The following is a 16,427-nucleotide window of genomic DNA, read 5'->3' as shown; positions in this document are numbered from 1 at the left end:
TAGCGCAGTTTAGCGTCAAAAAGTATAAATATGGGCCCTTGTGCCTAGTGTTGAACAAACAAGCTGTCGCTTAGTATGTGATGTGAAAACACGATATAGCTTCAGCCAGGAGGGCCACAACTCCAAGGGTAACAGTTGATTATTGGAAGTCTATACAGCAATAGATTCATTATTGTGTAAGTGACTGCTGGTACACATGTCAAAATGTGGGCAGGGATATTTCACGACTGGCCTTTTGTTGAATAACCTCTTTATTTGTATTTGCAGTACAGCTTACCACGCACTACATTACATGCACATCACAACTACACACTAGAGAACTGGGAAGAGATGCATGTATGACTCCAAGAAGATCGTGGCTGATCTCAAAGGTACACAACTATCTCTCTTTAATATTTTGGCCCAACCTCCCTTCCGACTGAAATGGCAGTTGATTCTCAGAAACAATTCCCTGGTTAGATGCCACCATAGGAGAGATAGGAGGTCCAGCATCGTTTCTGCTGACAAGAGCCAGGGGATTGGCATGACAGAAAGCTGAGCCTCATACACTCTTCTCTCTTCAGACTAAATGGACTCGCACAATCAGTTCAGCCATCACAACCTAGCTAAGTTGCTTACGGAAGAGGCCTTTAGTGCGTAAGAATTGGCTAAGGCATAAGCTGACTTATGCCACAAAATCAAGACCTTACAACAAGAAAACCTGTTACTAAAAAATGTTTTGGTAAGGTAGAGCTCAGTTATTCCCCTGATACAGGGGCTACCCCTAAACATCCGTTTTTTCACCCTGATCAGTTTGAAGTGTCTGGGAACCCATCAGCACAGTCTGTAAGTTTCTCAAAGCAGGAAGGGTGTCACCCAGTGAATGTCACTGTCACCATACCCACACCTGTTCCACTGGCTGCGCCAGAGTGCTTTTTTAAAGATAGCACCAAGTTCAACGCATTCTGGAGTCAGTATAGTTGCAGTTTCTGTGAAAACCTGAAGCATTTCCCACTGATACCACTAGAAGTGCCTTCTTTATTTCTTACCTTGGAGGCACTGCTGCCAATTGGCCCATCCAACTCATCAAAAACGATCACCCTGTTTTTCATGATTTTGGAAGCTTTGAGGGGTTGATGCGTCGTCTCTGACACACCTTTGTTCAGACAAGTGATAATGAGCAGCTGAACCTGCAACAAGGAAGTAAGAACTTACTTTCATACATTACAATATTCATTAGGTTAGTCATGGAAACTCAGTGGCTAGACGAGATAAGAACCTCAATCGTTTATTGAGGCCTAAGGGATGAGCTTAAGGACTCAGTAGCCCACATTGTGGTTCCCCCGTCAGATTGTTCCAAATTTATTGATTTAGTCATACACCTAAATCACAGCTTATCTGAGCGAAGAGATGAAAGACCTTGTGGAGAGCCTAAGCTATTAATGGTTTGATCAGAATGAAAGGAATCCGATCCCAAATGTCATGACACTTCCGAGCCCATGCAAATCAAGGGATTCTATGGTCCTTTGACTGCAGAGGAAAAAAAGCACAGACAAAAACTGAAATAATGCCTATATTGGTGCAAGCTGGGAGATTTCCCTAAAAAATACACTTCAAAACTAAATGGATTTCTTAACTTTGTAGCAAAAACCACTGATACATTACAGGAAAACTAAGACACCTGGCCAGTGTAGAGGCCAACCTGTTAGGTGCGAATCTAGGTAAGACCTCACAGTATTTGAGAAATACTTTGAGTAATGACCCACAGAACCTAACCATACCGGTAAGCATGATTATCTCTCCACAACAGCGGAAAACCGTGCCCATGCTCCTCAACTGTGGGACAACTGGAAATCTCGTAGATCTCCACCCTTGATAGCTCTTTGAAGATTCCGAGGATTAAAAAGGCAGAACCTGTTAGAGCGATGGGCAGCTCCGAACTCTCTTTGGGCATGATTGAGTACCAGACAGCACCCATAGGTCTGGTATGTGAGAACGGGCATACCAAGACTCTGACCTTCGACCTAATCAACACACATGTTTGGGACTATTGTGGGAGTACCCTGGCTCCAGCTCCACAACTCTGATATTGATTGGGCCTTATGCTTCGTAACTCTAGGGCACACTATTGTCGACTGTTTCCCAAGGTAGAGGAGTGCACATTTCACACTCAAAAACATATGTTTTTAGACTACATCCCATCACCTGAACACATAACCACTGACACAAAAATGGTTCAGGGAATTTCTTGATTGTCCAGCCCCAACCTCCATTAAAGAGGCACAGCATTTCTTGGGCTTTGCCAATTTTTACGGGAGGTTCATCACTCACTTCTCAGACATTGTAAGCCCCATTACAAATTATTGAGGAAGAAAGTACCCTTTTTTTAGTAGCAGGAGGCGGAGCGAGCCTTCTGTTCATTGAAACTGGAATTCACAATCAGCTCTGATACTGAAACACCCTGATCTCACACAACCATACTCCGTGGATACAGATGCCTCGCAGGTGGCAGTAGGGAGAATCTTATCACAATACAACATTTCTGCAGGACAACACACCATCACTATACACACTGATCATAAAAACCTTCAGATTTTCAGATCCTTGAAGATCTTGACCCATGACAAATCAAGTGGTTCCTATTCCATAGTTAGTTCAATTTGTGATCACGTACAGACCTGAAGCCCAACAGATTAAAGCTGATTTATTATTACGATGGGGACATGACAGCCAGGACATGAGTTAGGAACCTTCACAAAACATCCTAACTTTAAAACACATCATTGGGCTGTGCGACCAAGGCCCATTTTTAGACATCAGCCAATGCACTAAACAAGCACACAGAGAGTGTGGGGACAAAGAGAAAACGTACATGTGTGATGGGTTGCTTTATCATGGCTCTACATTGTATATCCTTACTCACAATCTGAGACAGGAAGCCTTCCCCTGGTGCCACAACTCTATAATTACCAGGACGGTTGTACGATGAAACACCGATTTCCTAAACAACTAGTGCCTTAACAACGAGGTCGGAACACCGACCTCGTTGCTACTACTAATGATTTTACCACGAATGCCTTAACAACGATTTTCGTTGTAAAGGTATTCCTGATAAAAGCATTACTAATAGGCACCATTGACCCTACATCCCTCACCCCACCCCCTCCCAAAACCAAAAACACCCCACCCCCCAACCCCACCCCAAAACCTAAAACCCCCTGACCCCTCACCCCCTCCCCAAAACCAAAAATGCCCCACCCCAAAACCTAAACCCCCTGACCCCCACCCCTCCCGAAAACCAAAAACGCCCCACCCCCCTAATCCCACCCCTAAACCTAAAACCCCGTGACCCCCCACCCCATCCCCAATACCAAAAATGCCCCACCCCCAACCCCACCCCAAAACCTAAAACCCCCTGACCCCCACCCCCTCCCCAAAACCAAAAACGCCCCACCCCCCCACCCCACCCCAAAACCTAAAACCCCCTGACCCCCAACCCCTCCCCAAAAACAAAAACACCCCACCCCCCAACCCCACCCCAAAACCTAAAACCCCCTGACCCCCCACCCCCTACCCTAAACCAAAAACACCCCACCCCCCAACCCCACCCCAAAACCTAAAACCCCCACCCCTCCCCAAAACCAAAAACGCCCCACCCCAAAACCTAAAACCCCCTGACCCCCCACCCCCTCCCCAAAACCTAAAAAAACCCACTTACCTTAGTTGACCCCTTGTCACCTGCGTCCTCCTCCTTCGCCAACTCCCTTCTTTGTACCTTAACCACACATGTTCGTAGTTCAGAACATACGTAGTTAAGGCACAAAATAACGGAGTCGTGGTTAAAAAAAGCGTTGTTGAGCTTTCGTTAACCACGACTTTGTTAAAAAGACTTCGTAATAAAGGATGTTTCCCTACCAGGACACCCCATGATACAAAAAACACTAGCAAACTGCAAACAATAGTTTTGATGGTTTTGTTGGCGAATGTTGTCCAAAGACGTGCAGGAAAATGTCCAAAAATGCCCTATATGTACCCAGTAAAGCTTTACAATCTGCTCTTGAGGGTTTATTGCATCCATTGTCACTATGGACTTAATCACTGATTTGCCTGCTTCCAGCGGTTTTAGCAACATATGGATAGTTGTTGGTCTGTTTTAAAAAATGGCACATTTTGTTGCCTTAAAACAGATACCAACTGACAAGACCTCTCCTTTTGTTCGTTCAACATCTAATGTGTTTGCACAGTCTCCCCTCAATCATAGTATCTGACAGAGACCCACAATTTGCTTCCCGATTTTGGCACAATCTTTGCATGTCTTTTGACATTCACAATTAACTCTTGTCTAACCATCCACAAACTGATTGGCAGACAGAACAAGTAAATTAGGCCCTGGAAAAAACCCTGATGGATTTGTCAACAAACAATCCCATTGCATGGGAGACCTTACTGCTGTTGGCTGAATTTGCCTACAATAACTCAAGTCACACCACTACCGAGTTATTTTCCTTTTACTGTGTAACTGTGATGAACACACAGTGCAAGCCAGGCTAGGCCTGTACCCCCGTACAGGAATTAATAACCTATTTGTCCCTGCAGCAACAAGAAGTGCACAAACATCTCCAACAATCAAAAGGAGGCACAACAAAGCAGTACAATAAACATTGTATACTAGCCCCTAATTATATGAAGAAAATCAGGTTTGGCTCGCCGCAAAACATCTACTGCTCCAGGGACCACATCAGTTACAACCTTGGTATGTGGGTCCATTCCCTGTGGAATTAATAATCAGTCCTGCAGCCATACACCTCCCACTACCCGATAACCTACCTGTCCATCTAGTATTCCATGTGTCCCTCCTAACACCGTGCTTTGTTCAGACTCACCCAAGACCTCCACCCCCTCCTTTAGCTATCGATGGAGAGCTGGAATTCAAAGATCAGAGGATCTCTGATGCGAAAAGAGTGAAAGGCCATTTACACTTCTTCATAGACTAGAAAGGGTATGGTCCAGACTATTAATCATGTAAACCAGTTGGCAATGTGCGCTCCCCGTAAGGTTCACCTCTTTCGTGCACGGTTTCCTGACAAACACCATCCAGTAAGCCCTTCTTTGTAGGGAGAACTGTCATGACCCTGACCTCCTTGTGTTTTCACTCCTCATATACTTTGTGTGTGCGGGGTTTGCGGGATCAAGCACATCTCAATGCCTCCCTGGCTATTCATGGGACTCATTGCCCCGTAGGCTTGACTACGTTCTTGGCATGATATTTATCCCTCAAGGCTCTAGGCCACCAAATCATGAAACACCAAATCACAAACAGTAACATCCCCCAGGGCCTTCAGGCTGGCTCACCATCAGTATGGTGATGTTTGGGATGGCTCATCAAGACTGCAATGATATTTGGGTGACTCATAGTCTCACTGACGCATAGGCACATGACTATAATGATATTTGGGCTGACTAATCATGACTATGGGGATATTTGGGCTGACTCACAGTCCTCTGGGGGGGCTCACATCCAATTTTCCAGTATCTTTTGAACCTGCAATGAAAACATAGTGGAAAAGTACATTATTTTTGTCCTTTGGTGAAAATTTGCATTGTTGATACTACAGTTCATGATATTGCTTCATTTTTTAAATGTGTACTCCTTATCTCGGTTGGTAACAACTGTGGGGAAAATTTGTGGTGGATTAGTTTCATGGTAAGGGATATGAAAATATGTCAAGACTTAGGCCTTCTGCCCCCAGTGAAGCACTAAAGAAAACTACAAACTCAACTCTGCTATATAAAATGTATTAATCAAGCATGACTTCCTTTGCCCTAATCCTAGTACTGCTTCCTTCAAACTTGAATAAACAACAACCAGATTTACTAAGGATTTGTCCTGTGGCTAACTTGATGCACAGCTGCGCATGCTTTGTACTTTCCAGCACAAAAGATTTTGGCCAGATTTATGAATATTTTACACTGTGGTTGCACCACTTTTGTAGTGCATCCACTACCCAAAATGTTAGTAGTTATTTACAAAACAATGCAAGGGGTGATTGGCACTTCCTTGCATGGCTTTGTAAACAAATGTAATGCCCCTCAGTGGTTTTGGCTGCATTGCATTATATTTTGTTATAGGCGGTGTTCCATGGGTGGTCATGGGCGTTCCCGTATATTCATCCACTGGATTTAATGCCATACCAGATTTACGAAGGTTTGCAAACCTGGGAATGCTTGAAATCACTATGACTCCCAGAGAATGGTTTAACGAGATTAAAAATCATTTTTTCTCCTTGTTACTTCCTTTCTCTATGTGTTAGACTTGGTATCCTTGACGTAGTCTCCCCTAACTTTTTACCTCTGCTTCCCAGGTTGTTGATGTGTGCTGGACTCAGTTTTTTCTATTTTAGATACTCTGGGCACTTTACCACTGCTAACCAGTGCTAAATTGCAAGTGCTTCTATGTGAAAATGGATGTGTAATTGACTTAGCCATGATTGGCAAATTTGATTTACTAGTAAGTCCCTAGTAAAGTGCACTAGAGGTACCCAGGGCCTGTAAATCAAATGCTACTAGTGGGCCTGCAGCACTGGTTGTGCCACCCACATTAGGAACACTGTAAGCATGGCTCATACCTGCCACTGGAGTGTCTGTAGGTGTCGTTTTAAACTGCCAATTCGACTTGGCAAGCAAACCCACTTGTCAGGCCTAAACCTTCCCTTTTCAAACATATAAGGCAGTCCTAAGGTAGGCCCTAGGTAGCCCCATGGGCAGGGCGCAGTGTATGTTAAAGGTGGGACATGTACCGATGTGTGTCACATGTCCTAACAGTGAACTACTGCTAAATTCAGTCTTCACTGTTGCAAAACCTATCTCTCTCATAGGATAACATGGGGTTGCCTTTAAAATGATTAAAGCGTAGATTCCCTTTAGGAGCAGATAGACATGTGGAGTTTGGGGTCTATGAGCTCACAATTTAAAAATACATCTCTTAGTAAAGTTGGTTTTAAGATTGTGTGTTTGAAAATGCCACTTTTAGAAAGTTGGCATTTTCTTGCTTAATTCATTCTGTGACTCTGCCTGTTTGTGGATTTCCTGTCTGGGTCAGATTGACAGTTGGGCTGTTTGCACCTCTCTCTAGACAGTGACAGAAAGAGAGCTGGGATGTAGCCTGCATGTACTGATGAGCCATCCGTGCTAGGAGGGAGGGAGGAGTAGTCACTTACACCTAAATGGGCTGTATCTGCCCTCACACAATGCAGTCTCCAACCCCCTGGTGTGTGTCTGGGGCCTGGCCTGGGCAAGGCAGGATCTTGAAAACAAGAGAGATTTCCCTTTGAAGTTTATCAACTTCAAAGACAGAAAGGGGTATAAGTACTGGACCCAAAACCCCTGAAGTTTAGATCACTTCTGGATTCAAGAGGAGAAGAGCTGAAGAGCTGAACAGAAGTGCTGCTTGTGAATGTGCTTTGTTGTTACTTATTCATGTGAAAGGGGACAAAGACTGAACTTTGTGGTATATTTCTGCTTGAAGGGCTTGAACTGAGCTTGCATCCTGTTTTGAAGTCTCAGAGCCATCAAATACTTTCTCTCCCAGCACCTGGGTTCTCTGCTGAGACTCCTGCCCTGCCAAGAGGTGTCCTATCCAGTCCACTGTGGTGCAAGGGTGCCTGTGTCTGCGGTAGGCCGCCTGAAATGAAATGTGCGAAAATGCTTTAAATTTGTCTACACATAGGCATTTGTACTGGATGTTAATGTCACTAGTACAAATCCTATGCTAGACAGTGCACACATGCTTCTGCATCATGAAGCAAGGCGGTATATCATGATAGGCTACTTTTATTGATTTTCTGTGCATGGTGTCATGAACCTGACCTCCTTGTTGTCTCACTTTTCCTGTACCTTGTGTTTGGGTGGGTTGCGGGATCAACCTCATCTCTCAATGCTTCCCTGACTGTTCATGGGGCTCATTGTCCCATGGGCTTCATAATGTCCTTTGCATTGTAATTATCCCCCAGGGCCCTAGTCCACGGAGTCTTGAAACAGCAAACAGCAAACAGTAACACCCCTCAGGGCCTTCATGAGTATGGTGATATTTGGGATGGCTCATCATGACTATATTGACATTTGTGCTGATTCATAAGCACATGACTATGGTGATATTGGGGCTGCCTCATCATGACTATGGTGTTATTAGGGCTGAATTATAGGTACATGACTATGTTGATATTTGGGCAAATTCAGCACGACTATGGAGATATTTGGAATGACTCATGCAGACTCATAGTCCCCCAGAGGAGATCACGTTCAGATTGCCTTGCCATTTCGATTTGGGAATGCTATTTGTACCACACCCAACCCACAAGGCAGTGCTTGGCTTACCAATTGTTTGAAGAGGACAGGTCCTCTTCAGTGATTTCGCTCACCTGAACATTTACGCGACCCGGCCAAGTTTCTTCTGCATTGCTGCTCTCCTGTGAATCTCCAACTCTGTGGACATCTTCTCCACTGCACATCCAGAGATGCAGCAAACACAACCCCTTCAATGCTGCATGGCTTTCCTGCAAATCTCTGATGCTGCAAACATCTTCTCCCCTATAAATCCAGTGATGCAGTGAGCACCATCCCTGCAATGCTGCACCTACAAAATAAAAGGAAAAAACATGGTTAAGTACCATCCTTAAGGTTATTGCACCAATAGAACGCACATCAACCAAAGACTTGTTTTTATGATGCTGAACATCAGAAAACAGGACAGCTATTGAACATTGATACATTGTGGGTATTATTCAATGCACATACCAAGGCCTTGCTATAAACATCCAATGACATTTTAATGTGCCATCCTTTATTGTGCTGTAGTACATAAGTCCAAAAGCATACTCTTACAAGCCTTGTGCCTAGTGTTGAGCAAACAAGGTGTACCTTAGTGAGTGATGTGAAAACACACTATAGCTTCTGCCAGGACTCCATGAGTAACAGTTGATTATTGGAAGTCTATGCAGCAATAGATTCATTATTTTGTAAGTGACTGTGTGCACACATGTCAAGGGTGAGAGGGAATATTTCACTACTCCTCATTTGTTGAATAATCTCTCTGCTGGTATTTGCAGTACAGCTCACTGTGCACTACATTACACACAGATCAACAACACTCTCCACGACTGAGAAGAGATGCACGTACAACTCCAAGAAGACACTGGCTGATCTTGAAGGTACCTAAGCTCTCTGTTTGTTAGGTTGTCTCAACCCTGCTTTCTTCTGTGTCGGCAGTTGAATAATGGTAACAAATCTGTTATCAGACACCACCCTAGGAGAGATAGGAGGGCCAGCATCATCTCTGCTGACAGGAGCCAGGTGAGTGTCATTACACATGGGATAATTGCCAGCAGCAGACTTGTCTTTGCGTACATAGAGCTGCACTGTTTTTTTTCCTCACATCATAAAGCACACCAAATGTGGATGCGGCACTGAACTACATGGAATTCATAAATCAGGGACCCAATATTCAGTCATGCATAATCATTGAAAGAACTGCCATTGTCTTAGAAAATATCCTAAATTCAATGGCCATCTATTTTACACTGTGTCAAATCTAAAATAATGTCTGGGGCAGTTAATTTACTAATGTTGGAAGGAGGAACTGTAACCTGTAATTTAACTTGAAGGGTTCCCTGGAGGCAGAAGCTGTAAAACTTGCACTCCAGAAGGACTACTTCCTTGCTCGCAACAATAGTCAGAGGATATTCCATACAAAGAATCCTAAAACCCAACGAAGTAGTGCAAACACTTCTGAAGTTTAGAAAAGAAGTGTATGTTCGCCTTCACCAGGACAAACCTAATTGAGACCAATTTTTGTGACTAAAAGTGGACATGCACTACCAGTGACACTTAGCAATACTCAAATTGCAAACTGGATAGCTTCACACATGGCCTCAATAATTCCCATTGAAGAAATGCAAACCAAAAACATATAGGGAGAATAATTGCAAAACCATCCAAAGAAGACAAAGACGACCTGACCTGCCAATGTCCTGGACGTCAATTCTAGTTTGCATCTTTGATACGTGCATCATTTCTGTGAAAGACCAACAAGATAATGAAAAAGACACTACAGGTAGAAAGCACAGGTCACACACCACAAGCTAGGCCAAAGCACAGACCAAGCCCTTAAGAACAGCAAGAGCTTCAGTATTTTTTAAAGGGAAAGAAGACTGAAAACTAATCTTCAAATTCTGATGTTCAGTGTGTGACCCATGCTGAAATAGATGACATCTCACTACTTATGTCTGATGCAATGTCCTAAGTGGCTAAGGGTATTCCCAAATGTGAATTTTTTGCCTGCTCTGCCACAAGATCCAAACGGTACCTAACTGATGAGAACTAACAAGGCTGGAGATGGACAAGGGTAGCTTATGCACCTCCTGTATGGGACTTTGCCTGCAGTTCTGGATTGACTGTTCCCTTGAGGAGCAGGGTCAGTATTGGTTTTCATTAGGTGGGTCCCAGTTTATAATGAGGCAGTGGACAAGAACAATGGGTTGGCATTTTGCCCAGAACATTTGCAAGCATTCTTCTATCACCTTTAGTGTGATTGATATAACAACCTATGTGACCAGGAACGTACCCACAAATGGGTTCTTTGTTCTCTGTGTCACAGAGTCCAAGCCATGCCTCAGACTAGAGGCTTAGCATGACTAAAGCCAGGCTGGGGTTGTCTGTGTTCCTTCTTGGTTTGGGTTAGGTTGTTCTCATGTGGAGCAGGGTCACCCTTGGGAAGCCTGGTGCAGAGTAATCAGGCTTATCACAGGGGAAATGTGTAAAGCATTGGCACAGCACTACCACACAACAAATACACTGAGCATCACAAAAGAGACTTCATGCAAGTTGTATGTAAGTAAAGTTAGTATTCAATACACACATTCATTAACACAACATGAACATCATGTAAATCTGGGCATAAATTACATTCAGAAATAACACTAGCAGTGCTAGGCCCAATTGTGTTAAAGCGACATTAGCAGTATGCACACATGAGAAAAAAAATACTTTCCCTCCCAGCACCTTCATGAGGTGCAAACACGTTGTCAGCACAAGACCCACCCTAGCGATTAAACCAATTGAATATCACAAAGCTTTAGGGTGCAACACGGTTCAAATGGATAGCTGCAATGTGTACATACAGAGAAGTGCAGCACTTTTAAATAGCTACATGGCCTAGACCGCAGAGATAGAACCCAATGTCAATCAGTCCTCTGACAAGGATATAATGTGTATGGCAACACAGCAGGTCGGTGATGTCATTCATTGGCAATCATTCCCACTCACTCACTCCACACTGCCACGTGGTACCATGGATATCAGGCAGGCTAATCTAACACCCACTCGCACACACTCCCTCCCAGCATCCTAATGCCATTCACTGTTATTTGGCAGGTTAGTGGTCATTGTGCTTGCAGACCCCCCAATGTCCAAACCTTCATCCACCCTCTGACCAGTTCCTACAATCCTGCCCCCACTACGAGATGGAGATGAATGCACCCATTCCCCAGACACTAGGCCACTCGTGGACAGAATTACACTTATTTTGCTTTCTAGGGAAAAAGTGGGGGGGAGGCAGAGATAACGGCTAATCAGGCAGCAGTCAACAACAGGAGGTCTAGCTACCACTCAGGAAGTTCACTCCTGGGGTCTCTCTTCTGTGTTTTTCGCTGTGGGCCCTGGTGTGTAAGGCATAGGGGAGGGTCGTTTTGGGACACATACTGTTCACAGTGGTGCCCAGCCAAGGCAGGTACTCCAATAAACAAATTGTTACCAATTCTGCACCGCCCTGGAAGGGTGCACAGTGTCTGGGGCATGATGACTTGAGTCATGCAAACAGTCCTGGTTGCACACGAAGAGTTACTAAATCTGCACCTTCTTGGAAAGAGGCACACCATCTGGTGCTCAATAACTTGAGTCGCACCAGACAAGACGGATCACCCACATGGAGTTCCAATCCTGTACCTCCTTGGAATGAGGCACAACCACTGGTGGGTAATGACTTGAGTAGCACCAGACAAGTTAAAACACACATGGAAAGGTGCCAATGTCTTACCTCCCTGGAATCGGGCACATCATCTGGTGCATGATGATTTGAGTCCCACAAGACAATCCCGGTCCACACACACAAAGACGCAAGTTCAGGGTGCCGCACAAGGTAGAATACAACACTGCTCCAGGTATGTCCCCACCTTCGAGGGTCATAATCAGTGAATTGTACAATGCACACAAAGAGCACGCAATCGGGTGTCGCACAAGCGAAATTCAGCAAGCTCATCATAGTGGGCCACGTAGGATGCAGCACCTCGTGAATCCAGTCACTACCAACAAGACTCTTGTGCATTTCATGGCCTCATGATGAAGGCCCACACTCTTTAAATGCGGACAGTACTTTGTAGACTCCAGGCAAATCTGGTCTCCAGGTGCAATACTTAGTTCCATGCCCACACTGCTGCTACCAGATGATGTCCAGCAGACGATGAAGGCACTTAAGAGGGCACCGCTCCCCAGATTACACAGGTAGAAGGTATGGGTCCCTCGTGGGAGGTCGTTGATGTCCCTGAGACCTCCACAGAGAACAGGGGGCAAGCCAACAAGTCCTCGGAGGGCACACTTCAGAGATTCACACAGCGGCAACCAGTTTGTCCAGGCCAGCCACGATGCAGGAAGAGTGCGCGGTCCCTTCCTAAGGCAGTAATTACTTCTTGTGCACAACAAGTTCTTCTGGCAGAGTGCACCACGTTCCTGCAAGTGTAACGCTACCTTGCTGCAGTGTGGCACAAGTAGTTATACTGTAGTGTGCCTTTGCAGTCTGGGAGGTTTAGAGGATTTCCTTTGAATCACAGATGTCTCCCCTACATGTCAGTCCTGTATGCTATGTGGCTGTGGAATGCAGATCTTAATCTTTAGTAGAGCCGTGATCTTGCTCTGAGAGGTCAAGTGTCAGAACCTCTCCCTCCAATCCATCCAGCCAGGCCCACAAATGGCAGAGGACTTCATTCCAGTTATGTACCCAAGTTTTATAGCTATCACTGGGGAATGCACAGATGTGCACCTCCATCCCCTAGTGTGGATTGAGTAGAATAGGGCAGAGAATTGCCCACTTTGTAGAAGTGGCATTTCTCCATGATTATTGACAAAATCACCTTTACCATAGAAAGGGGTTTGTGAAGATGAATCCAATTATAGTAAAGTACATGAGGCTGCTCTGCTGCAATCAACTGTTGCAGCTAGAAGTAATTGTAACAACTCTCCCATGTTAACCAAAGGCAGAGCAGCTCTCACATGCAGTGAAAACACACATGGGCATTCTTCACTCTTTAGGCATTCGTGCCCATGCATGCATACAAGCCTGCATTGGTAGGATAGTCATATGCTTAAAAGCACCATGGGTGCAAGTGTGCATGCAGGCCAGCTAAGTCAGACAAAACAGATGTTTAAGGCACCATGGGTGCTAGTGCGCACACCTAGGCCTGTTATGATAGGTTGGGTACATATTTAAACAATCCATAAGGGCAAGTGCATACATAAGCCTGCTATGACAGGCTCAGCACATGTTTGGTCTGCCAGTGGACACGTGCACACAAACTGGCCAGTGCCACTTCCTTGTATATGTAGAAAGTCACACGCACTTCCAACCTGTAGTGATAGGAGAAAAAGGCCCAGGGCCCTAAGGACATCAGATAGGCAATCAGCAAAAACAAATGGGAACAGCTGACCCCCCACTTAGGTAAGGAGAATACACATGGGGGTTCTTCCCTACCGGATATGGGACACCAATGTGTACCTGCCAAGCCTCTTGTCTACCACCTGCCACACCCTTCAGGGGGTGCTTTAGGGGTCACGGAGGGTCCCCTCAGGATTGGCTATGACGCCAGTTGTGCCCATCTAAGGCCAAGTGCAATTGTGCCTCCACAGGTCTGAATTGGCAGGCCCAATATATGCTTCACAGACTATTCTAGGTGGTGGTACACTCAGTACAATGTCCCACTAGTAGCCAGGGCTGTACCTGCCCTAGGTATGTGGTGTACCTTTTTAGTGGGCACTCTGGGGTACAGCACCTGAACCGATCATGTAAACCCTACTCCTAGCATGTGTAGGCGGGGCATGTACACTTTCCCACTGCAGGACAGTGGGAAAGTGCCCAGAGTCCGAAGGTCACACAAAGAGAATCAGCAAAAGACCAGAAAGAACAGCAAAAAAATCAGGGAAATTCCCTAAGAAGGGCCATCTCCAACAGTCATTGTTTGGATACGTGTTATTATTTATTTATTCATTTTTATATAGATAAGTCTTGCTATTTATTGGCATAAATATTATGGAGTAGGAGACTACATTTGGGATTTGATAACCTTAACTAGGCGTTCTCAGGGTGTTTTCACTTCACTTTTTCTGTGTTTTATGGGATTTTCTGAGGTTTCCAAACATGCATTAAAGACTTTTCAGTAGACCCAAGCCACAACTAAAGAGGGACAGAATGGCCAGTCCAGCCCTGGGGGTTAGTGATGGAAAAGAAAGAAGATAAATATGGAAAAAAAATATGTGGAACAGGGGTCTTGGGGAAGAAGTAACATGTTGGAGGGAGACTGAAGTGGAACATGGGAGTTAGGGGGTTATTCTAACTTTGGAGGAGGTGTTAATCCGTCCCAAAAGTGACGGAAAAGTGACGGATTTACCACCAGCCGTATTATGAGTCCATTATATCCTATGGAACTCGTAATACGGCTGGTGGTATATCCGTCACTTTACCGTCACTTTTGGGACGGATTAACACTCCTCCAAAGTTAGAATAACCCCCTTAGTGTCCATAAATGGAGAGCCAGAGAGTACACCAACGTAGAAATATTATGAAAAAACTAAAAATGAGATTCATTGTAATGAATTGTGCAACCATGATGAACCTGTGAAACAAGACTTTTCTCAGAATGGATTTGTGTTGATTAGTTTATTAGACCTGCATTCATTGGGCTTTTTGTATTTGATGATCACAGAGACCCATATTGCCCAGCAAAAAAAAATAGTAAGTGCCCGCCACAAAAAAATAAACTAATGTCACTAATAGCTAACTCAGTATAATATACTATAACATTGTTATCTTAGATTTCCCAAAATGTGGAAACATGGGACAAAGTTATAGGCTTATATTACTGATTGAAAAGGCGTCATTCAAAATGGATGATGGTCTTCACCGGGGCTTCATACAATGCCTCTAGTTCAAACTGAAATTCATGACTATTTTGTGCTGGCACTGGCTGAACGTTGTCACAGTACTAATTTCTTTGACCTTTAGTTACCAAAATGTTAGTACATTGCCTGCACTTAAGATAGGTTGATGCAAAAGTGTTGGGAGGCAGGTAAGGATATTTTGACTCCATGACTTCACGTGTTGCCACAGCCATAGGGAAAATAAGGAAAAACAATTAATGCTGCTGGACAATAGCAGGGGCAGCTCCTTCGTTATGGCAAAGGAGCATCGCCCCACTGGCTGTGGCAGAGGCAGACAAATAAAATGATAGATTGTTTTATTTGTATGCTTCTGGCACAGTCAGCAGTGCAGGGAGGAGCGGGCCTGGGCCACGGGAGGTGAGAAGGGGCAGGTTTGGGAGAGTGCACCTAAGTGTGTATGTGCTTGGCCGGCCACCTGAGGCCGGCAAAAACACACATGCACAGTTAGGTTTCTCCAACAGCCAGGCCTCGAGAAACTGCATGACCCCAGGGCTGTGTCTGGGAGGCAGTCATAGCCCCTCAGACCAATCCTAGCGCTGCTTTCATGCAAGGTTTGCATGAAAGCAGCTCCAGGATTGCTGGGGAGCCTGTGCTGGTGTCCCAGCAGTGAATGCTGGGACACAAAGGAATAGGAGCACGAGGGGGCAGGATGCGGCAGGGACAGAGGCAAGGTAAGTTTTTTTTTATTTTTTTTATTTTACCTTGTCTCTGCTTCCAAACCCCCACCCCTCCCCTTGCGTTATGAAGCGGCCGCCCCTGGACAGTAGATATAACTGCAAGAATAGAAATAAACATTGCATTAGTTGCCATTCAAAATCTGGCTAGTTTCTTATTCGATTTTAGATGAAATTGCAGCACAGTTTATTAGTCTTACAGCTTGCACTACAGATACAGCTTTGTTTCTTCTGTTATCCAATTAATATGATTCACTTGACTATTTTACTGCAGATTTCATTAAGTGCGCTATAAAAAGCAGCAGCAGATGAATCGGGGCTAATTAAATTTTTGTATTTCTCCTCTATGAATTTATAAATTACCTTGGAGATTTTCATTAAGCTGAGATATTTGTTTTAAACGTTGCGTCAGAATCAGATGTATGGCGTATCTATCTTTATTCCAGCTGCTGAATATGGCAATTTTCAGTATATGGTTGTTGAGTTTCAATATTTTATTACTTATGTTAATTCTAA

This window comes from Pleurodeles waltl, chromosome 12, assembly GCF_031143425.1.
Source record: "Pleurodeles waltl isolate 20211129_DDA chromosome 12, aPleWal1.hap1.20221129, whole genome shotgun sequence".
NCBI lineage: Eukaryota > Metazoa > Chordata > Amphibia > Caudata > Salamandridae > Pleurodeles > Pleurodeles waltl.
Note: the sequence above shows the minus strand (reverse complement) of the source record.